This window comes from Centrocercus urophasianus, unplaced genomic scaffold (genome assembly GCF_019232065.1).
Source record: "Centrocercus urophasianus isolate 14NV4802_14NV808 unplaced genomic scaffold, USGS_Curo_1.0 seq_14, whole genome shotgun sequence".
NCBI lineage: Eukaryota > Metazoa > Chordata > Aves > Galliformes > Phasianidae > Centrocercus > Centrocercus urophasianus.
Window position 1 is genome coordinate 38,591,313 of NW_024884586.1, and position 26,901 is coordinate 38,618,213.

A 26,901-nucleotide genomic window follows, 5' to 3' on the forward strand; every position below is an offset into this window, starting at 1 on the left:
GCTTCTGCTGCTGCTTGGTTTGTTCAGCTCCTGCCATGCTGGGCAGTATGCTTACAGACCCACAGCCTAGATACTTACCTAGTAAGTGGTGCTCTGTGGCTGTGTGAAACCCACAGGCTGGAATCAGCGAGCTTGTTTGCAACATTCAGAGCTGCAGTGCCCAGATGTAGGGGCCTGGCCCAGATGGTGACTCAGAGACTTCAACTAAGCTGTCACTTAAGAGGGCAGGACCTTATCCAAAGCTCCCAATGCAGGTGGTGCACAGTGACTCTTAGGAGGAGGCAAGAGTGGAGCTAAAGTGTTGTTCTCTGAGGGGAACTTGCACTGGAGGAGTTTAGGGCAGAACCCTCTTCTGCATCCTCTCCAGCCCCACCACCAGCATCCTGACTGCACTGCAGTGGCAAACTGGATTAGGTAACCCTCTACAACCCCATTGGAACTAGGTAAAAAAGACTTTTCTGGACATCTTGCTCCCTCTCTTTGTCTTTCCTGCCTTGCTGAGGCACAGTGAAATTAAAGGAACATTTTTGAATTTGGGGATTTTTCCTTTTTCACTCTCTCACTTTTGTACAGGTTAACTGGGACCCATCTACTTGAAGAGGAAAGGAAGAAACTCCCTATGTGTTGGTGATCTTCACTAGTCTAAATATTTTGACAGGAGCCCCATGCAGAAACAACAGTGCTGGCAGCAGCTCCCACTACTGACTCATCGCAGAATGTTGTGGGGCCCAAAATAGAGAAAAATTTCAGTGCTGCTCTTTTGAATGACATAACCTTGGTGTGGGTGTCAGGGTCACACGTAGGGGCCACAGGAACTTTCAGGCCCATCCCAGACAGACAAGCACAGCCTCAGCCATCCTGATCCATATCAGTTCAAGTTGGATTTGAAGCCATTCTCTGTTGAGATTCCTTAGTGGAAGGCTGTGAAACCTCAGAGCTCTGATGTGAGTTAATTTCTGTCAGAAGCTGCTGAGATCCAGGAGAGATGTGGCAGCCATACATGTGTGTACCATCTTTTCCCCCTGGGCTGTGCACAGTCACTTGGTGCAACCCTGACCACTTGGGCAGCAGTGAAACACCAACTACCACTTTACAAAAGCCAATGAGAAAAATGAGCTACAGGTGCTACCATCTGCAGTACCAAAGGTGCAAAAAAAAGATCAATCTTTCTTACTACAAATACATGAACTAATTTGGTTAAGCAAGATATGGTCAAGGCAGTCTCCCTGAATTCATCTTGGTTCTGCTTGTTTGCTTCCATACTGCCTATTGTAAATTTGAAATATTGGAGCAGGATATAGAAATGAAATGCTGGGTTAATTGTTTCTCTAGCCCGGGTTTTTTTAGGAGGATTTAATGTCAGGTTGTCCTCTGCGTTTCTCTGGCAGCCCAAGAGCCTGTCCTCACACGTGAGCAACACATTGCATCACTTGTACTGTGAACCTGATTTTTAAAGCTGTGGTTGTAGTGCCTGTGTTAGTAATCAACACCTTGCCTTCAGGTCTGAATTGCCTCATTAGTGATCTGCCTCATTAGAGACACATCACAGGATATTACTGCCTGTGCAACCATTTAATAGCTCAGTCTGACAAGACCTTCTGGATCTAAATTCATCATTATTTCCAGCTCAGCCCTGACCCTGCTCTCCTAACACAAACAACAGCCCCACCTGGTTTGTAACTTTGCTCTCCTAGCTTCAGTTTAATTGGCTTGAGTTTAAGTGTAGCTCTCAGATCTGTTTCATACAGAGGAGCTGTGGGTGCAGGTAAAGCCTAGCAGTGGTCTCAGCAGGGAGGTGCTGGGCAGCCATCCTCTGCCTGGCACCATGAGCAGCTGTACGTGGTTCTGGAACCAGAGGTGCTGCTCACAGGGTGACTGCTGAAGCCACTCACCTTGTGGTAAAAGCCACAGGCAAACACAATTAGGGTGCTGTTATATTTGTACTGCAGGCTCTGTCAACATCCAGTGCTTGGGAGAATGGGCCTCTGATCCCTGATGCAACATAAATAAACAGTGAGGTTTACAGCTGGCTTTGAACAAGGAGGACCGCACTGTTTGACACTATTAGCATCTGGAACAACTGGTCCATATAGACAGCATCTCTTCAGAGAAAAGCTAAGCAAGGCTGCCTGTTCTACTTCATAGAATGTAGATTGTAAAATGGCTTAGGTTGGAAGGGACCCCAAGGATCATCAAGTTCCAACACCCCTGCCACAGGCAGGGCCACCAACCTCCAGATCTGTTACTAGACCAGGTTGCCCAGGGCCCCATCTAACCTGGTCTTGAATACTTCCACAGATGAAGTATCCATAGCCTCTCTAGGCAGCCCGTTCCAGTATCTCATCACTCTCTCTGTGAAGAGCATCTCCCTGATGTCCAATCTAACCCTTCCCTCCTTGAGCTTAAAACCTTCAGTAGAGCCCAGGCAGTAGAATTATCAGACTTGCTTCTTGCCATCATAGAAGGGTAGCAGGTGAGTGATGAGGTCATCAGGGAGCAGAGCCAGGGACTCTGCCTACCAACACTCTTCATTTATCCCAGTCAACGTGTAACTCTATACAGAATCTCAGCATTTATGGCATAGGGTGTGATAAACTACATCTCTAAAAACAAAATCAAGACTTTGAGAGGCTATAAAAGGGAGAGAAGAGGAATGGTTTGCTTTTTTTGCCTTTTGCAAGGTGTGATTGAGCCCCAGGTTCTGTGGATATCACTCCCTATGTTTGCCTTTACTTCTGGAAGCAGGAGTATACAAGGGGAAGGCAAACACAGTTGGAAGTCTTTCCATAAAACCAAGCCTACGCTTCAGCTCTTACTGCTACATCTTTCAGGCCATATCTCTGCTGACAATGGAAACTAGACCAATTTACAGCATTTAAAGTGTTCATGTTTTTGCTTCATTTTAGGGCAGTTTCTAACCAAATCTCTGGTATTTTTGAAGTGTATTTGTTAACTACTGCCAGAAGACAAATGACGTTTCAAAAACAGACACATTTTCAATGCCCATCATATCTGTCAGAGCTGGGGCACTAGAAGAACAACAACTCATGCTGTCCAGCTGTGGTAACAGGCAAAAACATTTTGTAACGACAGCTTATGCAAACCGGTCAAGTTACAGCTCTGTGCTGGAGAGCAAAGCCAGGCATCCCAAAGGAATCCTCTGAGCAAACAAGTCCCTCGTTCGGCCCCAGCTGTCAAAACATGTCACCTATCAGTCTGGCATGTGTTATGATGCCATGAAGTTCTGATTCTGTGCAAATTCTTTACTGGAAATGAATATACCTGCATGCTTTTATTTCTTCTCAGAAAGCATTAATTCATACAGTAATCACTGCAATATTAACTTTGTGTTGTATCAACCAGAAATTTATAACTGAAAGAAATAATTTGCTGATGTCATCTTTCTTCTTTCACTGTCTTCCATGCTATCATACCTTACAATGTAATTACGACAACAACAGTTATGAGTAAGTTTTCTAAGCAACAAAGATAAAAGCACTACTGATAAGTAGAAGAAAAATGAGGAAATGACAGAGCTACAGTTCTGCTTAACTCCAGTGAGAGTTTTACAGCTTGTGTGGAAAAAACAACAAGAAAAAAATACAGATCAGTACAACAACAACAACAAAAAAAAAACACCCACAAAAGGAAATGACAAACTCAGATGATTTTGTTAGGGTGTTCAGTTACAAACAGTACAAACTGCTATAGGAAGAAGTATTTGCATAGACAGCAAACTGACATTGAAAATGTTAAGTAAATTCAAAACATGCATATTTGTGTTACCTTTTAGTTCTCAAATGAAAGAGTTACGATATTATTGAAATGAATTATCTTCTTGATATAGTCTTAATTCAGAAAATCCTCGTTGGTATTCATCTCCCTGCCTTGTCTGGATGTTTCGATCAACTGCAGGACAGCTTTGAAACTCTCTCGCTTTGAAGCCTGGAGTTTATTTCTGGATCACCCCATGATCAGCGAATACAAGCCAAAATATAAGTTGTTCTGAATCTCAGATTTCCTGCTTGAAGATGCACTGCAGAAACTTTTATCCATTATAAAGTTCTTCTTTGTTGCATTAATGTGAGGAACTTCACTTCATCAAGCATCCTGTAGCTAAATGACACAAAGTTGACCTTTCTATTACATCATTATTTATTGTCCCTGACAAGTAGACCATATAAGGACATGTTTCTGGAACCCAAAGGAAAAAAAAGAAATTTCCATATAATTTTGAAGTAAAATATGTTGTCCTGTAGAATTTTATTTACTTGGGGAAAAGGAAGTTCAATTTACTTTCACTTTAGCTTCTACTTGTTAAATGAATTAGGCAAACAGTACTGTGCGTGTTATGTTTTACAGTGGCTCATGTATTTTTAAGGTTACAAATTCAAGACTCCAGAATTCCAGAGATGGCAAAAGCAGCTGTGAACTTGTTTCTAGAAATATTTATTAGAGCTTATTACTGGAATAGAACTGCTCTTAAAACACTTAAATGTGGAAGATGTCCCTCTGTCAGACTGCTTGAAGTTGTATTTTTGAAATGATAGACATTGTCCCCAGGTTTGGCAAACCGTCTGAGGAAGAGGTAACCTTTTCCCAAGGGAACTGTCAGGCACATAGAGGAGAGCTGACACTGTTGGATTATCTGAAACACGAGGATAATCCTCAATTTGGGACAGTTACTTTGTATCTGTCCAGCTAATACTGTGAATAAAGTATAACACAGTATAATACAGAATCAAAACAATATCTGTCCTTTTTCATTGAGCTAATTCACTAATTCCTGTGGCAAAACACTACATATAAAGAGAACAAAACCTTGATCACAGCAGGTTGTTTCCTTTCAGAACACCTAGTTGAGCCTCAGCTGTACTCCCCCATCACTGTGTAAACAACCCCATCCATGGCTTAGCAAGAGCAATCTGGAAGGGAACCAATTTAGCAAGGCCACATCATTTGCTCATATGTGATCTCTTCCCAACCACTATTTTTGCATTTGAGCCTTTCAGGACCTGCATCATTCCTTCTCCACGTCTGACAGAATCTGACACACTCCAGCACAAGATGATGGCCATTACATGACACATTCCCTTTCTCTGCTGCCCACTAAATGGTCTGCCCCTCACCTCAGTGCAAGGCAATTACTTTATCCAAAGAACATTCAGCAGTTACTAAGGCAAAGTAGACCTGGATGACGACAGCACGAGAGTGAAACTCCATCCTAACAGCATGACAGCCGATGCCCTATGACTTTTAAAAAAAATCCAGCACTTTTTTCCTGATATTACTTTAAGATTGTCTTGGTTTAAAACCAAGATTGAGTATCTCCCAGATTTAACCCTTCTGCCTGCCTTTGGGCAGGCTCTCATCAGATCCACACCCTTGACATTCCTACGGCCTGCATGATGACTCACTGAACTCAAGAAAAAATGTTGATACTTCACTGTAGTTTCACATTTGGCAAAGGCATGGGTGCCTGAATCTTCCAGTATGAGATGTTTGATTAGAAAAAAGACATGGGGTTCAAGGTCTCAGCAGCTGTTCACACCTAGCACTCTCCAGTTCTCTCTCTCATGCTCCTGGGTTTCTTTGTAACATCCAATGCACTCTTCTCTCACAGAATCTGTGTGAAACATACTCTGAATCCTAGAACAAATAAGAAATGATGACTATGTCACCATAAAGTATGGTCCATGCCTTGCTTTTCTTCAGCTTTAACCAGATCAAACCCTTCAAGCTGTGGGGCACATCAGATATTTGTGTATGTGCAGAGAGACATGCAGGACATACAGCATGAAACTGGGTGTCTCTTATACCTACTCAGCAAGGAACAGGGCTGTAGCCACTTCCCCACTACTTGTTTCAGCAAGCCAAAAACCTCAGGCTGGTAGGTCATGGATCAAGACTTCCAGATCTAGCTGACAAGTGAGACTGAAGCTCCAGCATGGAGGAACAACCATACAGGCACTTCTTGCATGCATGTCTCAGTGCATGATTCTGGACAGACCAGGCGCATTAAAGTGTCTATTGCTGGAGGAATGCAGCACTGTGGGCAACAGGGATTTGATGTATTTGAAGCACCTATGAATGCTGCTGGACCCTTTTCCCATAAAATCACAGGACTCTGCTTCAGAAGTTCTATTTTCAGATACCATTAACTCCCCGTTTTGTCTTTAGTAAATCATTTAAGTCCTCTTAGTCACTGAGTCATTACTGGAGTGGAAACAGTCAAACATACTAACTTTAGAGATGAGTCCAGAAGTTCTCACAAAGAGGAAGCCAGTGAGACCACCTATATGGATAGAGATTGACAAAAAGAACTTTATTTAATCGCTACCTGTGAAATATTTCAATATAATCAGAAGAAGAGCTCATAGAAGTTTGAAATATTGCTACAGAAATATTACTATACAGTCATGAAATCATACATTTGGAAGTTGATATTTTTTTCAATAAAACAATTTTGTGTCTTTATTACAACATATCCAAAACATAATAATAACTATAATTATGATTTATTAGCATTGCAGCAGATTTGTTAATATTTCAACTGGGACTCACTTGGTTATGAATCTGCATTTTCAGCTTAACCCCAAGACATTCCAGAGATGACAAAACATCACCTGCAAAAATAAATACATAAAAGCATGCCATTTTTCGGGACACACTTCAAACTCAGACATTGCATATTAGTTCTGTTTGCTTTCTCTTTAAATAGAAAATGGTGGAAATAGCCAACTCATGCTGACGGGGGAGTCAGCTGGGGTCTCACAAACAGGGAGCAATAAAAAAAGAGTTCAATCTGAGAGAAGACAAAGAACAACCATGTAAAAATAGAAAATGACTAAATGAACAACAATGTTCTCTTTATTCTTCATGTTTCCTAAAAATAGTCAGCAGAAATCAGGTTAGGAAAGTACATTTAGTATGTTATATTTTTGGATATTTTCACAGCCCCCACCTCCATTAGTCGACCTAATTCTTCTAAGAGGTGCTTTGTATTAAAACACAGATTAATAAAGCAACTAAAGTTGGCGAAAAAACAAAGTTCATTTGTCCATCTGAGGAGATCAACAGTCCTCACAGACCCATTCTGTGTGCAAAGCTGGCAGTACATTTGGCACCACCTGAAGAAATGCAGGTAAGAACGGACATCAATACTAATTATCCTCATCCTTAGCCTGTAACTTCCAACAATGACCAACTCTGCTGCACCCGAACACTTGACTCATGGATGTCTGCTCTGAGAGCAAGAAAATATTGACTAGTTGTGACAAAAAGAATCACTGGGCAGAGAGCATGGTTCCAGTAGATAACCATTTTGTTTCTGCCTGTCATTCATACCTAACGTTTTGAGCACGTGAAGGTAGTAACTGTGGAATGCACACAGATATGATCCAGCCAAGGAGACCTCTTGCATTATGCAGTTGAATAGCAGCTACCTGATTAGTTTCCTGTTAACGTAACTTTCTTGTGTTTAAAGCAAAGCAATCCCCACAATAGTTTGCCAAAGAACAGCATAAAGAACAGCATACTGATACATGTGCTTGGTATTCTGGGCCCTTTCCTTGCCCTGGATAACTTGTCTGAGCTTTTTCACTGTAGAAAGGCAGTGAGGTATTTTGGGTAGTGTATTTCATTGTGATTACAGACCTAAGATTCACATTTCTATACCTTTCACAATCATATTCCAGAAAGCAGAGCTTTGCTTTTCATTCACTGTTGCCATGCTGTGCTTCCATCCGACACTCCCAAAGATTAAGTGCAAATGCCAGAAGCAAAAGCAGCTTCTCCATACCTCCTGCTATACAACCCATGTTCAAATAACAAGGAGACAGAAACTCCCATGGGGGAAGACAGTTTCAATTTCAATTTCCTTTGCAAGAACTAATGATTGCTTTGGCCACAGTACCTTGAGAGAGACAAGGAGACAGAGGCACTTGTATGGGAAAAGGTGCAAAGTGCCACACGTGCCCAGGGATAGGGAATAAAATATATAATATTCCTTGCTGACTCTGCTGCCTTAGTACTTCACTGCTGCAAATATTTACTCTACTAAGAACATAACTGCCTTTTCAGGGGGGGAATTAACCCACTCCAATGGCTCCTAACTCATCTGTAAGTCAGGGTGCAATTTTGCGCAGTGTACAACTGCCTCTTCGCAGAAAGCTTTAATGTCTCAGAAAATAAAAACAGAGCCATCAATTCTCTAGAAACATGATATGATCACCAAGGGGAACATGCCATACTAGGGCCACAAGCCCCATTTGAGATATCTGATGGCTCAGCTCAGAAACTGCCCTGACAGAGAGCTTTGGAAGAACTAAGCCATCGCAGCCACTGCCTCTCTGCAAATGTCATCCTAAGGTCACATCCGCTGACTCAAACTGAAAGAGCAATCAGTCAGAAGAGAACAAGAAATCCTCATACAGCATGAATGCAACCTGAAGACTACACAAACAAATACATATTCCTTGGAGGAAGGGGGAAAGCACAAACATTATCTTTTAGTTAACCTTTGCTGTGCAAATATCATTTATTTTATGTTCTAATGCATGTTAGTAAGAATTCTAATGAAAGTCTTCTCTTTTTCTTGACCTTTACAAAATCCATAAAATTCAGAGATGTTGCTGCAACCCCTTTGCTCTGAGGCTTTTGCAGAGCAACGAGAGGACATAATGGCAACGTGAAGCACAAGCAAGGTCCTGCAATAACAATGACTCTGAAACAGCAGTGGTGGAAAAGTCAAAGAGATTTTGATGGGAAACTAGTTTTTCTACATTTTTTTTAAAGTAATATGTGGAAATATACAGTGGGAGCTTACCTCTCCATTTTATCCCATAGACTAATTTCAGAACAAAATCTCCCTCTGCTCATTCATGGTTTTTGATGTATTTTTTCTGGTAGCATCTGACTCCTTGAAGGCTGATGGTTTCCAACTACTGTGACTGCTGTAAATGGACTGAGAACAGGGTAGATACAGATCTGCCTATATTTTACTGTTCTTACACATAAAAAGCCCTTGAAAACCAGAAGATGGCCCTATCTAAAATCAACAGCTTGCAAAATATACATACCTTTCAGCATGGTGAAGTTCAAGGAATTCATTTATGACTTTTCATGTGCCAGGCTACTGGAATGGAAGCAGAGTGAGACCCTCCTGTGCACAGCTGCAGGAGAAGTGGGAAGCCTTTGTTCTTTAGGATGAGCTCCAGCTTGGACTGGGACAAACAATGGCCACCACCACCATCAGGCTCAGCAACTCGAAGCAAGGGACAAGCTGTCATCCCTACTGACTCCTGCCATGTAACACTGGCCTGCTCCCCTGCACAAGCTGACCTAGCAGGGGAATCATTTCTTGCTTTGCAGATGAGAGCAGCCAAAGAACCAGAATAGACTGTGCTAAAGGACACTGCATCACGATCTCTATTTACCTAGTGCTGTTTCTGAAGTGCAGTCAAATTCAAATGTAATAATTACAGTGTTTAAAGCTCTGATAAAATTATCTCTCCTTTATACTGTCATTGAAATAGCTTAGCTGTCCTACACTGACTGCTTTGAGCACACGTGAGAGGTTTCTTCTTCCTTTAAATTCAAATCACAATGCAACAGGTTTGTTTTGCAGGGTTGACATTTAATTATTTGCCCTACTTCTTTCAGGTTAAATTTAGAGCTAAATTTAGGACAAGTGTCTGGACAGAATGTCATATGACACCAGACTATATCTCTTGCACAACATGCCATCCAAACATGTAACATTCAATTCAGTTAAAAATAACTGTACACTTACCTAATTCAGCAGGCTGCTGGACTCTGCTGAGGTGGCAAGCAGACAGGGCAATAAGAAATTACTAGTATTTTGAGGGAAGAGACATCACTACAGTCAAGAAGACAGAATAAATCCTTTCCTTTCCTGTCTTAGCTCTCTTTTCAAGCAGTATTCACTGTCCTGCAGTCACTTACATATTGCAGACTAGGTTATCTTAAGAAGGGTGAGAGCAAATAAATTACAGTGGAATTATGGAGTTCTTTTCCCACCAAAGTGAGAGATCTTTGATTCCTCAAGAGCAGTGTTAACTGCCAGTTCAAACTCCCACCCTAAGCATAGAAGAGGGCAGATCCCTTCACCATTAAGAAATGTCTTCCTAGTGCATAGTCTCCCAAAACACAACAGGGCTTGGTAATGCCACTCAGCACAGCTGAGGCAGGGAGACCCAGATCTCCAACTTAAGCATGATCAGTTCTTGAGTTGTGTTTGGAGATCACAGCTCCAGGGAAAACCTGAGCATGTGACAAAAATAAACTGTGGAAAATCTGTTTAATACCTTTTCAGATAAGATGAGAGCAAGCATGACAGCAGAGAAGAATGCTGGAGTAAGGAGCTGAATTTCAGCCGAGTTGCCTTGTTGTTGATAAGAGCTGTGAAGACATGTAGGATGCATTTTCTCCACTCAAGCTGCTGTTGTGCTTCGGTCCTTGGGCATTTATGTAGTCCCACCCCACCAATAATGTCAGGTTAAGGTGTTTTTTTCCGAGTGTCGGGGTTGCAGGCATTGCTGTCTATGGGTGATGGCCACAAATGACCTTTACCAATGTGCACTGGGAGTGCCAAGGGCAGCTTGCACTGCTGCCCAGCAAGCAGGGAAATGGTGTGCTCCTGTGGGAGCTGAAAATGGAGAGGATTTAGTTTCAGGGGATTAGAAATGGGATACAAGCAGCTCCCCGGGTCACTAGGCCAAAGCTGGTCCAGCCCAGCCAGAAGAGATTTATGCCCAGCAGTTGCCCAGTAGTTGATGTGCATGCGTGGACTTCTGGGCTGCGTGGATGTGGTCCTGGGCAGCATGCTCTGGGTGGCCCTACTTGAGCTGGGGGTTGGACTTGGTGGACCCAGAGGTCCCTTCTGAACTCAGTCATTCTTCGATTCTGTGATGGGCTGCAGAAGATGTTGTCCACTCTTCTGAGCCAAAAGCTCTCATCCCCTGGTGGAACAGTTTCTTGGGACCAGAGTGAGGCACATTACCATGCCGTGTAGGAATGTCTGTCTATCCACTTTGTGCTTAATCTCCAGCACTTTGCTATTCAGGGCATGCCAGCACAGCACCTTTTAGAAGTGCTTAAACCATGTTTATTATTTTTTCCCTTAACTAGTGATTTTCTTTTGCCCTGAGATTGTGAGACAAATTCAGACATCTTATCCTCATGCTCTGTATCTGTGTGTGTAGGTACAGCATGGTGTTAAAGACAATTTTATTGAAATACTGCAAGGACTGAGTCATTTCTTACTTGGCACTTCCTATTTTTCATGACAATGACTTTGTTTTCTCTGCTGTAACTGTACATCATGTCTGTCATTTTTGTTATTTTCACAGTTACATGCCATAGATAAATATCTGACTTAATAATATTTTCTTGTGCTCAGTACCTAAAAATCAATCTGGCTAGTGGTCTGCTTAACTAGACTCAATGGCCTGACTGATAGTGGCAGTTTAGGAACATTTGCAAAAAACTTTGTTTCTCTCAGAGAAGACTCACAGAGACTGGTTTAAATCTTCAAAACTTGGAACTCTGCAGCCTTTCCAAATGTTTTTTTTTTTTTTAATTTTTATTTTATTATTTAGTTCTGAGCAACTCTGTTTTCATGTAGCACTGAGCCCAAAACTGAATTTTGCTTAATACTTTGTCTCCATGATATTGTGAAGTGATGACCCAGAGACCCAAATAGCACTAGGGCTGTAAAACTTGTGACAACCTCTTACTTTGTACCAGCAGAGACCTGCACATGACTTTAAACACCAGGAGCAGGGTCCTCCATTTCTGATGGATGCTGATGCTATGACCAGACATTAGAGGAAGCAGGGCTGCATACACTATGCTAGCTTTTGACACACTGGGGAACAGAAATGACACTGAGGCATGTTTTGAACATCAAGCTCAAGTTGCACAGGAAACTTTGTGGAAAGCTTAAAAAAAAAAAAACACAGCCTTATATATGAATCAAAACTTCATTTTTGCAGACTGCAGCCCTTGGTTAATTTGAAGGCACACTCATCAGGGTGTGCAACACGGAACACCGCAGGATATCCGTGTTTGCCCAGAGTCTAAATACTTGCATCATAAAAAGGCAATCAAAAGTCAGTGTAAATTTTCACCAGTGTTAAGAAATGTCTCTGGCTATTCATTTACTGCTTATAATCATTTTATTTGCTTTTAACCTACTAAAAAAGAAAAGGAGAAAAAGATTGACTAGAAATTGCTAGAGCAATAGCAGTTGGATGGTACTGTCCTGATTACTGATCTCTGCAGCCACAATCTATAGCAAATATTTGGCCTCCTGTTCACATTTTTCCTTCTCTGCATCATATCTCTATAACAAAGTATGAGAGCCAACGCTCGTCTAGTGGTATGCTCAGGTAAGCTGTTCTAGGACCAGAGAAACAGATAGTGTTACTGTATAGTAAGTGAGGACACAGCAAACAGTCAAATCTCACTGAGGTATCACAGAAGGAAAGAATGGATCAACCAGGTATCACCAGTCTTTTCTTTCCTCAGTATAGTTATACTTTATTTTTTACAACAAATTATTATAACCTTGTCTGACTCTCCTATCACTCATGCTTGAATAAGAACTCATTCTCTCACTTCACATATGTATGTGCATATTAAACATATTTACTAGAAATCTGCTATGCTTGGGTGAAATCCCTTTCTTGAGATACTAATCACAAGTAACAATTACTGTAGCAAGAGAGTAGTTGGCTTAAATATTGCAGAAGGTGTGAACTTTCACCCAGCTTTTTTTCTAATTAAAAATTCCTTCACAAACTCTGCTTTCAGATATTTTCCATCTATCTTTTACGTTCCTCACTATATGCTGCAAATTGGAAAGACCTGCCCAGGAATGTTAGCCTTTTGCATTTATGTTAAAAAATGAGCAGATCTTTTCCTAGTAGTGATCAGTATGAGCCTGTTTATTTTATTGGAACCATGCTTGTTTTGCTTCTAAGCAAGACACACCTTAGATCAAGGAGAACAAGCAACACTTCGGGGATAGTTGTGTTGCTTCCATCCAGAGATTTTTAAAAGAGTGCCTCAGGTCTGCGAAATAATATGGCATGCAAATGGCATTCACTGACTTGCCATTTGAAGTTCTCATAACATTTTAGTCCTTCCTTTCAAGCTTCAGAGTGATATCTACATCTGTTAAGAAGAAGATAATCAGATTTCAGGGTCTTTGGAGATGAGTGAAAGGCTCTCTGACAGTTCCATATGGTTTAGGGTAATTTGCTAAAACAGAATGACAATTATAGGGAAAGACCTGAGGATATGCTTACACATAGAGCTTACTACTCTGAGGAGAGCATCAGTGAAACACAAAACATAGGTGTGCATTATGCAGACAGTTAGACTGGAGATTTGCATCCATCTTGGATTTCTTTTGCACCAAATTGTGTTTTGCTATAACTAAAACAAAGTGGATTGGCTTGTGTTGATGCAGGCAGAAGCCATTACAAACCCTTCTCATTGAGAGAAAAGTCAGAAGTTATCCAAATACACATTTCTTGATGCAGAAAGCAATATGAGTCAGGAAAGGCTGCACTCCCAGTGCATTGTGCACAACTGGGAGTCACCATTAGTCTGTCATTAAGCATTTGCTGCAGCTGCTGAACAGCAAAAGAAACGTTTTGCTGATGCAGTTGGGTAAATACAAGTAGGTGTCTTCATTTCAAACCCTGACATAGCCCTGAAATTGGAAGGAATCTTTATGGGGAATATGCTAGCTGGGGATTCTCAGAAGCAGAAGTGTTTTCAAAGAGTTTGGGACAAATAGGAATGACTGAGAAGTAGCTTTCCTGTATGTATACATGTGCAAGAAATCCCTCAGTAAAATTAGTGCTGTGCATTTCAGAGTGGCATTTCAGAAAGTAAAACCAAACTGGGATGTCAGCAGGCATCCACTGTTTATTAGGAGTTTGTTACATTTCTATGCATATTCATGCTAACTGAATTTACATCTGTCTTGCAAAATAGAAAGGACATTGCAGAAGGCAGTGAGATGATTAATCATTTCAAACTCAAAATTTATAGCAGGTAACATGGAATCAATATAAATAAAAGGACAGACCAACACCATGCATAACATGATATATGTGCACGACTGGTTGATTCAGCCTCAGAAAAGCTTAGGAGAGGTCTGGGAAACTCTGTGTGTGCAGCTACTACTCACGAGTGGATCCTCCTAATCCACTTCTTAGCTGTAACATGCCCACCACTGTGCTATCTGTTTACACACCTCAGGCTCCAACACATACATGCACTGACCTGCTCGATCTGAATTACAGTCTAAACCTACTTGCCCAACTGACCTTACATCTATGTGACTTGTTTGCGGAACTTCTTAACATGGCAAATATATATATATATATATATATAAATCCATGAGGTACTGTCCTCCCAGTATGTTTTGGCAGCATTTTTTTTTTCAACAGAATCTCTCTTCAAAAGAATTAGGAACATATCAGATATGTACATTTTACACATTTCAAGACCATTCTCTTGCAACTTGCCCTCAGAGACCCCATCCCCAATAGTAAAAGATTCCAGACTTCCAAGAATTGTAATCATAAACAAATCAAAAGAGTACTTAAGGCATTTTGAATGAGACTAGATCTGTACCGGAAGCCTCATTTTTTCATTTCATATATGCCAGGCTTACTCTGTGGCCAGTAGAAAATTAGTACATAGGACCATGTCTCATTTTTTCATTAGTAGAACCCCCCAAACCATCCAGGTACTTTCTCAGAGACTCCAGCAGTTGTGACCAATGTATTAATCTCTGCAGAGGTGGTGTATGGGAACTGTTGAATTAGCCTGAACCACTGATAGAGCACCTGGGGAAAGGACCGGGACAGCCCTGGGAGCACAGGTGAAGGCAATTCAGCTGCTTGACCATAAGGGTTGGAGCCTGGCTGTATCTCTCTTAGACCTCATTTAAGGGCTGACTGCCAAGGGGAAGGATCTCTCCTTTGTGGAGTCATTTTTGTGAGCCTAGGCCCTTGGAGATGGGTAAGCACCTTTACTTTTCCTACAAAATACTATCCTACTGTGCTGGTCCCTTTGCTGTTACATTCCTGTATCACTCTTCCACCATGTTAATCTTTCCAATTGTAACAGGTGGCAAGATGAATATTTCACCTGAAGGAAATCCTCAGAAGTCTTTACCACCTCTAACAGAAGGATTTGAGACAGCATCAGACACTGAATTGTACTGGTAAATATACATGACTCTTGCCTGTCATTACTTAGGCTTCTGGATTTATAACAATTTAAGTTGTCAGATTTTAAAAAAGATTTTAAACTTAAAAGTGTTGCCCTGCTGGTGGTTTGATTGTTCAACCTTTCTATTGAAAAATCTGTTTAACTCCTGAATGTCTTTCTTCATTGTGCAATATTGTACAACTTGTTTGCTTCCTGACCCCTCTGTGCAGTATTAAAATATAATTTTGGTGCCAAATTTTCAAGAAGTTGCACAGACCTGTTTTATATTCAGAGTACAGTAATCTCTGTATACATCGAGGCTTAAAATCCCTTTGTCATTTAAAGAATATTAAAATCATAGACTCATTAAAGTTGTAAAGGACCTCTGAAAGCTGTCTAATCCAACTCCCTTGCAATGAACAGGGACACCACAGCTAGATCAAGTTTCCCAGGGCCTGATGCAGCCTCGCCTTAAAAGTCTCCAGGCATTCTCTTTTCTTTGCCTCTGTACAGCCCTTTTCCATTCTTACTATCATGCACGACAAAGAACAAACATGTGCCATGGCATGTAATTACTCTTATCAGGGTTAAGCCAAGTATTATGAAAGTCATCTCTACAAGCTGATATTTCTCATACAAAGTCTGATTCCAGGAGCAAATTCTTGACGTGCTTTTAAACACACAGTATAAACTTGTTGTTGCATTTTTTTTATTAAAACAAAATCTAATAAAATACACCAGATTTCTTGTTGCATTTCTACTTAACTTGATCTTAAATCTAAAAGAAAAGCTGGAATATAAAAGCCCACTGAAATGACCTTGCATCGTAAAGTAAAATTTTTCAGGTACTGCAATTGCTTTTGAAACCGACCAAGCATTATAGAAATCACAATATTAAACTTCACTTGTCAGCAATTCATATTTTTTTTTTTTAATGAGCTGTTTATAAACCATGTTACAAACCTGCTGAATTTTGTCTTTTGATGTCAAATCTATTAGGATGCATCTCATTGTCTCTGTTCTCAGCTCCTCTAACTTACATTAGCACCAATGAACACCATGGGTTCTCTTTTAATTTACATCAGCATCACTGAGCTTATGATTTGGGCAAAGAAGAAAATAATTGTATTCTAACAGAAATTCAATAACTGGAAATGTTATCCAACAAAAGTTGATGTAATCTGCTGCTTGATCAGTCTCTGGCAAATAAGTGATGGTAATTTTTTTTTTTTTTTAAACTGAAGTTCAGTGATTTCTCCTGGTTGGTACAAACATCTTGTCCCATGCAGATATGGTGTTACTTGCCAGTAAAGACAGTCCAAGTCTGGAATGAAGATAAATCCAAGGCTACTTACGATGGCTGAGTGATAACATTAAGAGTATTAACACCTGCTCAGTCCTTTGCTCTGGTCTCCAGGAAAAGGAAAGAGAAATGGTCACTCTCAGCCTGTGTGCTTTGAGGAAAGAAGGCTAGGTCCTTCTTTCTTTACTCACGTACTGGGGTATGAGGCCAGAAAGCCTGGCAGCCCTGTATGATGTTCAGACTTTTCTGCATGCTCTTGGGTGATGCTATGCTTTTTCAGTTTTATAGAGATGGTCTGTTATGAAGTCTGTCTTAAGGGCAAAATGCCTCTTGAAGTAGAGCCATTTCACAACATACAGATAAATAAACAGTGAGTAAGAAATTAATGATCTGGATAAAGCTATGGTTGATTTGATTGATTGTTGTGTATTTTCCCAGGGAAGAAGAGAACAAATGCATCACTCACATCCCCATCATCCATGAAGTTGGATAAATCTTTCATCCTATTCGTATGTAAGAGAACCTCAGCAAACTGCATTATCTCCTTAAATCAAAGCAACTTTTAACTCTTAAATCAAATGCTGCCTTCTCAGTGCATGGTACATGTGCTGGCCAAGGTCACCCAGACATTCCCATCTATTTGCCTGTTGTTATTTGGCTCCATGTTCAGGCCCCTAGAGAGGTGAATGTGTGTCATTCTGTTCATCAGGAAAATTACCTCAGCATGGTGTATTGGCAGGAATCCAAGGATACAGTAGATTAAAAGTGCTTGATCAAAGTTGGAACAAGTCTCATTTCTATCTGGGGACTTCCTTCTGAGAAAATTGTACATCAAGATATTTTGTTTTTATAAATTGTTTTTATACACAGTGATTCAAGAGCAGTTATTGATTATGAGAGTAAGGTAGCAACCTAGTAATAAAATCAGAGAAGAAAAATATACTGTGTTGAGGAACTAAAGCATAGTTTCAAATTTCAGTAGTAACATTACCAGCTATGGACCACTCCTGTTTGTTCTATGGCATGTTTCTGGTCCTACCTCAGGACCAAAATGGGATGCACCTTGGTGCCTGCCTTGCTTTCCCTCACATGAAAAGGTATTGACCTTTGTGATCTTATTGCTTTGCGCTCCCTAAATCATGAGAGAGAAATGATAACTTCTTTGGCAGTGCAGAGCTTGAGTAGACCTCACTGGTCTCTCAGGGTATTTATTTTTTTTCGTCAGATTTAAAGCTGATTAATCCTGTAATTCTAGCATCTCTTTTAAATATCTAGAGCTTACCAGGATGCTCCATGTACATCAAAAACCCCACATAAACTTAGATCTTTCTGGAAATTAGGCCTGCATCCATCTTGTCAGTCCTATGTGAGCCAGCATGTGATAATTCACTGATCATATCAGTCAATGTGCATCAACTGCATCACAAAGAAGCTTGGAAAAATATCTGATTGTATTTTGGATGCTTGCCAGCTCCACAGATGTCAGAGACTCTCAGAGCAGCTCAGACCCATGTGGCAGTGTCCCACAGTCCCACTGGTTATGATGGTCCTACGCATCCCAGCACCACCTCTTTGCTGCTCTCTGACTGAGTTGAAGGGTTTCTCCACACTTTATGCTTCTTGAAGGCTGTGGCAAGATGAGTCTCCAGGTCATGGTGGATCCTAGCATGGCCCAACAATGTCTTGTGGTTTAATTTGACTAAATGGGAACTTCTTAAATCTATTACACTTCTGTTCTTGTTTGAGGTCACCACATAAGTGAACGCCTGTACTGGGAGGGGTTAGATTTGGGTAGATTTTGGTCAGCTTTAAGAAAAGGTCATTGTACACCAACTTGGCTCTTTGCAAGTCCAGGGGAGTTTGCCACGTGATTTTTCTGACTTGAAAGCCAGCCTTCTTGGTAGGCTCCCAGTGAGATACTGACCAGCAGTACAAACATGTTTCAGAAGGCTGTTTCTAAACAGTGAGCTCAAAGCCGATGGTGTCACAGCAGAGCTTATTGCCAAGAGGCAAGAAATGAAAGAGAGGGTGCTGTGTCCCAACAGAGAACAGAGCTGGCCGCCAAGCACTAAGATGTGAACATCTTTTCCCACTCTGTGCTAGGAGAGGAGCTCCAGTATCAGAGTTTGGTCCTGGTTTGGACCCTGAGTGTTCTCTCTTTTTGTTTCTTTCTCACAAGTACACACTCTGAATACAGCAGTATGAGTGACTTTCATGTTTTACCATGATCAGTCACTGCTGCAGCCTCCACAGACTGAAGCTCATGTCTTTTCCTGTACTGCAAAGTGCTTTTATTGGGTTCAGCTGTGACCCTGGGGACAGTCCTCACATGAGCCTCTCCCCCTTTGCTCCATTTTCAATGTAGGCATGTCAGTTGTTTCAGACTTGGTCATTTGCTGAAAGCTAATAAGACTCTCCAGGATATTAGATAATTTGGCAACACTTCACCCAAGTCCCTGAACACGGTGCCTTATTCACCTTTTAAATTGATGATTTCATTTCTCTTGTGCCAGATCAGAAACTGAGCTTTTAAGTTTGAGAAGTTTTTTAAGAATGGTGATGTGAAGAGAAGACAAGCTATCCAAAGTACCAGACAGAAGTAGAATTGAATGAAATGATAGAGGGAGAGAGGAATAAACTATAGTACAGCTTGAAAAATTGCTCAGCCTGAGCAGTGCTGGACATACGGAGTTGCAGAGCTTGCAGTGCCCAGAAGACTCTCAGTGCCTGCGGACTGTGATGTAGGCACCTCCAGTCTTGGAGGGCAGTCAGAAGGGTGTACCCAGCAATGATGGTGCACAAAGGAACCGCTGGTGGCACATGTTATCCCTAGCCCCAGCTACCATCTAGTAAGAAGAGAGAGACCTTGGACAATAAATACATCATCCAGGGTCTCTCACTTCTTACTAGAAACTTTCTTCTAACTGATTCATGGCCCTTTATTTCTTTTGCTGCCGACTCTGCTGTTTAGATTAACTGGCTCTTTTTTCTCTCTGGTGCTATTCTCTTGCTTTATTTATAGAAAGCAGTGGTATCCACCCTGGGACATGTTCTTACTAGCACTAAGCCAAATTCTCCTTGTCCCAGAGGAGATCTTAGTTTGCCCGCTCTGCTCAGCTCTCTCTGCCTGCACCTGTCTGGTTCAAGTTGGCCTTTCCTGAGCATTACATACAATGTCTGGGAGCAGATCTCATTAGTGTCTAGTACCACAGGACATTAGTACTTACCATTATTAAGTATTATGATTATTATCACAGCAATTATTTCAGGAGGCCGTTCGGAAACTGAATTGTGTAGCTTCATGGTGTGAGCTAGGAGCACTTGCTTCTCTAGTCAACATCATTGCAAAAGACAAGGATGCTTGTAGCACTACAGCTATACTTGGAAGCACTAAGTCAGGACTGCATTATGTAGCTGCCAGGCACTGCAGCAGTGTTTTTGTGATGTCTGCTCAGGAATTGATTTAGGCCAAGATAGCATTAAGTTGCTGAAGGGATTCACAAAATATTTGTTTAATTTCTACCTTGCTGTTCTTGTCGCTATTGAAAGCTCTTGCACAGAGCTCTTTGATCTGCAAACTCCAACCATGCAAATTGGTCAGAAGAGATGCTGTGCATGAGGAGGATGCAGTGAGCTTGGATAGCTCTACCACACCACCACTGCAAGCAAAGTAGTTATGAGCGCCCTGGGCATCCTGATCCTGTTCTTCCCATTTCTGTCACTGGTTGGTGCTCCTGGCTCTATACAGCCCTACAACATTTGGATAGAGTCAACCCCGAGAATCTACATAGACAAGCTAGAGCCCACTGACCTTTCTTAGGACTTTTCTCAGAACACACAGAAACATCCTTGGCCCTCAGGTTTTGGATATTTGTCTCCTCTCCCTCCAGACAACTGTGACTTGCCCTAAAGTGTTTTTGGGGCACATGCTTGCATCAGAGCAGTATGGTGGGAGACATCTCCAAATCTGTGCATCTTCCATTTTGTGATTTATTTATCAGAGAACTAGAGTTGCAGTAGAAGAGGCTCCGTACTGTTTTATAGCTCAGTATTTTTCAACAAATTTGTTGTGACCCCTATAGCACCACGCAAGGCAACCAAGAGGGCTGTGATATGTTGAAATATTTATTACACCATAAAATAAACTAAGTTCTGCTCCTTGGCCCTCCCCAGCATGTCTAAGGTCAGCTATGCTCTGTCAGCTTCTCCAAACAAGCAAGTTGACCCAACAAGCTTTGATACTTTCTTCTCTTGCTTTTATAACAAACATACTAGGGTCAAATGAATATTTGTGTTAGCAAGAGGGGGTCCACCATGCAGTGAATGCTGTAAAACTTTCGGTGCATTTGCTGTAGCTTGACCCATCTGCTTTCTAGTACTGTATTTTAACATTTAGGTGAAAATTCATAGATACGTTATTTACATATATGTAAAAAATGACCTAGTATTTTCAAACTCTTTAATCCTGCTGGGTTGCATACAACTTAAAGAAGATTCATTAAATGCACCTTCTTAAATATATCCTAAATCCTACGTGAATCCTTTTATTCATTCCAAGTTTTGCATATTTTATTCCGGTTTCAGTCTGAAGTGATAATTCTGCACCACAGTGTTTACCACTAACAGTTATTTAACACCTAGTCAGGTGTTAAGCCTATAAATAGTTTAGCTATTGGCAACATTTAGACCTTGAGCCATGAAAAGTCACTGGCTTTCTTTCACAATGAGATCAAATCTATTTGAAGGAATAGCCTGTTCCAAGGACACAGTAGTCCCTATACCAGCTCCCTTTTCCTTCCTCCCTCCTTCCCTTCCTTCCTTCCTTTTTTTAAACAGATTCTCTTTAAAATCCATTTACATAATTGGTGTGAAATGTCACACTAGATTAATTTCCTTGTTGGATCACTGCAGACAGTCTCCATTAATTCTCCATTCACTACTTTAAAGTAACAACAAATACCTTAATAGGTGAAGAGTTTCCTCTTTTCCATTTTTGTCACTCTGTTTGCTAGAAATTAGATTCCCTGAGATCAGAAGCTTAAAGCCCTCAACAGCAGAGGTATGAAGTCCAATGCGTTTCCTTAACTAAACCCCGAAATGCAGTCACTTCAGCCACCTTATTTTCTTACCTCTCTTTGAGAAGAATGAAGTTGTTTCCTATTGAGAGCTCTTCCAGCAGAAGCGCTTTACATAACCTCAGACTAACTGGTGGTTTGGACTCCGCAGACTGGGCAGCAATCTCCACTGTTCAGGCAGGGGCTGCGGGGAACAGAACAGTGGGTATTTTATTTTTCTTTTTTCTGAGCAGCCTGTTTTAATCCTCTTCAAAGCTGCAGGGAAAGATCTTGAAAATGCAAAGTTCCCACATTTAAAAACTGGCAATTGCAAAGCAGTACCAACTTCTATTTTCAGAATTTGTGATTGACCTCAAGATGTGGTAGAGGGGAGAGCTGAGTACTGGCTTCTGAGTGTTCCTAGCTGGTTATCTTGAAGCAATTCCCACTGCTAGACATTCCCCAGCAGTGAGATTAGATTGCTATGTAGATATCCTGGTCCTTTATGCGTACTGCAAGGTGCAGGCTCTTTATCATGCAGAGAAAGCACAGTAAAGTATAGGTGATACATGGTAGGTTGTACCTATACTCAGTTTGTTGTCCATTTCCCTCATGTCTTTCTACTGATTACCTGGAATATGGTGAGGCTTCATGGCAAGAGCTGTCATCGGGAAGCATGATGCTCTCTCAGCTACACCAGAACCTGATACAGAATGTAGCCATCCTGTCAGATGATTACAAAAAAAAAGGCAGATGACCTTGAAGCCTTGCTATGGGAATACAAAGCCAGAAAAATTGCAGTGGTATTAAGCATATTGTGTATGGTTTATTGAGCCAACAGAGTCACACCATCTAAAATACAAGTTTTTTTTGTGATGCTGAATGTCCTGCTTTTGCAAGATAGCCTTAGAGCCCAGAATAGTATATAACAGCTGAAGAGGAGAATGTTTCTTCAGTTTTTCTGATTGCAAATGTAAAATATATTCCCCTTATGTGAACATGCTAGAAAAAATTACTCTTGTCAAATGAGTGGTGTCAGTGGCCACTGCTCAGCCTGGACTCCCTCCCAGATTGAAATCTCTCATGGGTATCAAATGAGTTCCTGGAGAGTGGCCAAGTGCAATCCCGGCCATGGCGATACACAGGGTGTCTGAAGCCTAATTTTGAGCCATGTTTATAAAATTTTCCTACTGAAGCTGATTTCTGCAGTCAAAATATTTCTCCCAATATTTTGGTTAAATTAGTCCTTGTTATTCATTATTTTAATTTGGATAAAAAGAGAAAACTTGTCCCAGATGAAAAAAGAAAGCCATCCCACAAAATCCACATCCTCAGCTCTCCCTGGATATTCCAGGATATTCTGATATTCCAGGATAGCACCCAAAAAGTTGGCACCTGCAAGGCCTGCTGGCACTGCTCTGGAGCTTTCCCTCCTGCTTGCCAGTGGCTGAATGCTCATGTTGTGCTGCTTGAGGTTCACCTTGGCATTGATGGGAAAAGAAGGTGGTCCCGCCGATGCAAAAATGCAACAGCCCTTTAAAGAGCCCCAAGGCTTGCAGAGGCCCAGCCTACACTTGTGCTGGATCAGCCTCAGAGGAAAGCTTGGTAAACATGCAGAGATTCTTGGCATCACATGGAAGCTATTTTGTAACTGGAAGCCATCATAGGTGGCCTTCCGTCTGTGAGCAAGAAATGTAGCTTCAGGCAAGCTTTCTCATTTCTTCCTCCAGACATAGTGAGTGAGATTTCTCAGCTTTAGATAGATGGCAACTATATAACAAACTGGAGCTACACATCACCCTTGAAAAAGTCCACTTCAAGTGAGCAGGCTGCCCAGAGACCAGCCAGATCATGGAGAGGGAACAAGGACAGGGAGAGCAGCAGCAGAATAATTAGGAAGCTCCCAAAAGAAAAAAACTGGATCCCCAAATGGGATTTGTATTCCTTGTGTCAGGTAGGATAGAGTTAACTTTTTTCCTGGTACCTGGTATGGTACTGTGTCTAGGATTTAGGATAAGAACAATGTTGATAGCACACTGATGTTTTTGTTGTTGCTGAGCAGTGCTTACAGTACACCAAAGACATTTCAGCTTCTATTACTGTCCTCCCAGCAAGGGGAGGCTGGGGGAGTACAAGGAGCTGGGAAGGGACAGAACCAAGACAGCTGACCCTAACTGTCCAAAGGGATATCTCATACCGTATGACATCACAAGGAACTACAAAACTGAGTGAAGTTGGCTGGCAGGATGTGGTGCAGATGCTGCTCAGGAGCTGCCTAGACAGTAGTCAGCAGTTCGCGAGCAATTGAGTTGTACATCACTCATTCTGTACATTCTTTTATCATTATGATTATTATTTTTCCTTAATTTTCTTTCTATTAAACTCTATTTATCTCAACTCATGCATTTTTTTTCTTGTTCTCAACCCCATCTCACCATAGGGGGAATAAGCTATCACCATACGTACATCTACATGTGCAGCATGCACACTGCACAAAGCATTGCTAATCTCATCTTGTTGCAAGTCTATAACATGAACAGCGGAAGATTAGGCTCCTTTTAGTTAATCTGGCACTAGATAGGGTGTAAAAACTGTTCTTGGCTGAGATATGTCACAACATGTTTTTCAAAACAGATCTTTTCAGGAGTCAGCTTGGGAATGTAAACCTGTGGAGTACCACTGCAGAAAGCCACAGAGCACACAGGCTGCTAGAATGAATAACTACAGTCAGATACTGCCTAAGTTTGGCTATAAATTGACATTTCTAGAAAGTGAGAATTGCTATGATTTTTTCCATTAGTATTTCAAGGGCTCTTTTCAGCCTGTCTCAAAGCAGTTTGGCAGAGTAAATATCTTACCAAGGAGATAGCAGACACAGAGAAATACTTGGTCAGAGGGGGTCAGGGGAAGGGCCACAAAGAGTTCAAAGACGTTTTTCCCAGGCTGCTACAGCCTTGGGCCCAGCTCTGCACCTTACCTCAACTCTTTCAGTCATAAAGAAAAATCCTGAAATACTGAAGCAGGACAAAATAATTTACCTTGCAGGAGTGAAAAGGAAAGAGGAAATCAGTTCACCTTATAGTCTCAAAGCCCAGATCATGGAGACCTAGTCTGCATATCTGTGAGTTTTGTAGTGAGGGCAGGAAACCCTATAGTATAACAATAATGATAACAATAAGTTACCCCAGTACTGTATAGTTAATGGGATACAGAGTCAGATCCCTTTCGCACTTTCTCTGACCCACCCTCCCTGGATTCCTGGTTACAGTGTGCCAGCAGGGATAGCCTCACACCCACTGAATGGAGTAGGCTACAGGGAAGGATGCAAATCTTGCAGCTTCTGAGGGAACTGGAGGCAAGTAGTAGTAGTATCCTGTAGAAGAATCCTCTTCTTTTCGTTTCCGGAATAGAACTGTACAGAACCTGAGCAACTGCAATCTGGTTTTGGTGACCAAATTCAAAGCAAAAAGTTACCAAGATGTTACAAAAATAGCCATTTGTGAGCAGCTCTGCACAGATCTCCTCATGCTGCAGGATCCCTGCACTGTGTTATCTCAGCATCCATAACCCTGCGTGGGAAGTCACTTCTCACCTACAAAACATGGTGGTTGGACTACAGGATTTTAGCGGCCTCTTCCAACTTTAATGACTATATGAAACATGGCAGATCTGCTGATAGCTGGCTGGTGAACACCTTGCCCAAGATTTACAATGTCATAACAGCACATTCAGTTCACAGTCCTGCATGTGGCCAAGTCCCTGTATGAAAGCAAGGTTGCTGGAAAACACAAGCAAATGGGATAGGAATGCTTTCACAGCACTTTACACTGGAGGGTAATGAACCAAACCCTTGATTTCTTCCTCATACCATTCTAAGCAGAAGAGCTGTTTATGCTAAAGTTTTGTTTATGAAGACTCACTGAATTAGACACTCCTAAGTGAGTCACTGGTTGATGAAACAAAAGGCACTCATTGCAGGCAGCATCAAGTTCATTCAGATCTAGCTTATAACTTTTCCTTTTTTCCCAGTCCAAGGGTAGGGTAGCATCAGTTTTATTACCTCCAGCCACTCCTCAAAATCAGCCCTCCTTGACTCACCAATTACCCAGCTAGTAAAAAAAGGAAAAATATAGGATAGCATATGAATACTGCTCATGCTCTTTGCCAAAGCACAGGACAGTGGGCTAGGCAGGCTGGCAGGCTCAGACTGCCCAAGATGACACTTAGTATGAAAATTGCCTTCCAACTACACAGAACATGAAAAAATTTTCTTTCCTACAGCTGGTAACACAGCTGGGAGACCATCAGCAATGGCTTCTCCTCTTCCAGAAAAATATGATGTAGCAGTTCAGTGGCTCAGTCCTCCTGATTCTTCTAAGTTCCACATTTCAGATTTTTTAATGATTTTCTGATACCACAGTTACCTCTTATACTGCTGCTGTATAGTTAAAGACCCAGAATGAACCAATATTGTAGAATCATAGAATCATTAAGGTTGGAAAGATCAATAACATCATCTAGACCAACCATCAACCCTTGTCTGTGATCACTCTAGACCATGTCACTCGGTGCCTCATCTACTCTTTTTGAGCACCTCCAGAAATAGTGAGTTTACCACCTCCCGGGCAGCCTCTGCCAATGCCTCACCACTCTTTCTGAGAGGAAGTTTTTCCTAAGACCTAACCTGAATCTTCTCTTGCACAACTTAAGGCAATTACCTCTTGCCTTATTGTTGTTACCTGGGAGAAGAAGTCAAACCGCACCTTGCTACAACAACCTATCCCTGTGGGGTTTACAGACATAAACCAACAACAGCAACAACAACAATAATAATAATACTAATAAACATCTGTGCTCACAGTTATTTGGAGAAGGACTGAGATTTTCCTCCAAATTTCACAGGGCACTCTCCTCATCTTATTCTTGGTCCTTATCCCAACCTGGATTGACGTACTTGAGTTCGTCGAATTTATCTCGAAAATAAGGAGCAGTTAGTCTCATGGTCAAGGCACAAGAACAAGACCTGGGTTCTTTGTTCTTCTTGAAGGGCATGAGTTAAATCAGCTCATCCTACATTTCTGCACTTATAAACTGATGTGATATTTCTCTTCTGTCCTCAAGTGGTGTGTGGGCTCAAGTCAACAGCATTTGTAAGCTGGGTGAAAAATGAAATTTGCATGGCTTTTAGAGTTGCAGTTTGCTCTCTGCCTCCATCCTAGAGGGCAGGGCACTGCACTGCCCAGCCCACATGGAGTGAGGCCAGGGCCTCCCAGGGCGAGGAGGCTG

The 26,901-nt window shown here is 41.5% G+C and overlaps 1 long non-coding RNA gene across 1 annotated transcript; it reads right to left on the bottom strand.

Annotated features, from left to right (window-relative positions):
- Positions 1 to 3,786: 3,786 nt before the first annotated feature.
- LOC122157926 lies at positions 3,787 to 26,890 on the bottom strand. Its single transcript, XR_006168071.1, has 5 exons — positions 26,475 to 26,890; positions 21,691 to 21,820; positions 6,565 to 6,626; positions 6,246 to 6,295; positions 3,787 to 4,116 (listed from the first exon to the last, which is right to left on the bottom strand). It is a non-coding gene; the product is annotated as an uncharacterized LOC122157926 (long non-coding RNA).
- Positions 26,891 to 26,901: the final 11 nt, after the last annotated feature.